The sequence below is a fragment of the Cicer arietinum genome, chromosome 4 (genome assembly GCF_000331145.2).
Source record: "Cicer arietinum cultivar CDC Frontier isolate Library 1 chromosome 4, Cicar.CDCFrontier_v2.0, whole genome shotgun sequence".
NCBI lineage: Eukaryota > Viridiplantae > Streptophyta > Magnoliopsida > Fabales > Fabaceae > Cicer > Cicer arietinum.
In genome coordinates, this window is record NC_021163.2 from 33155 (window position 1) to 33412 (window position 258).

A 258-nucleotide genomic window follows, 5' to 3' on the forward strand; every position below is an offset into this window, starting at 1 on the left:
TCTTGGGGGAATTGGTGTAAAGTTTTAATTTTAATTATGATAACATGATTAAGTTGATTTTTGTGATGTGTTTAGCGGCAAACCTTGATTTGTGTTTTAAATAATATTATTTTTGTGGTTGCATAAGTGGCTTGTGATTTGTGTTTTGAATATTCTATCTATGTGGTTGTCTAAGTGGTTTGGTTGGTGGTTTGTATTTTAAATATTTTTATCTTTGTGGTTGCCAAAGTGGTTGGTGATTTGCATTTTAAATATTAT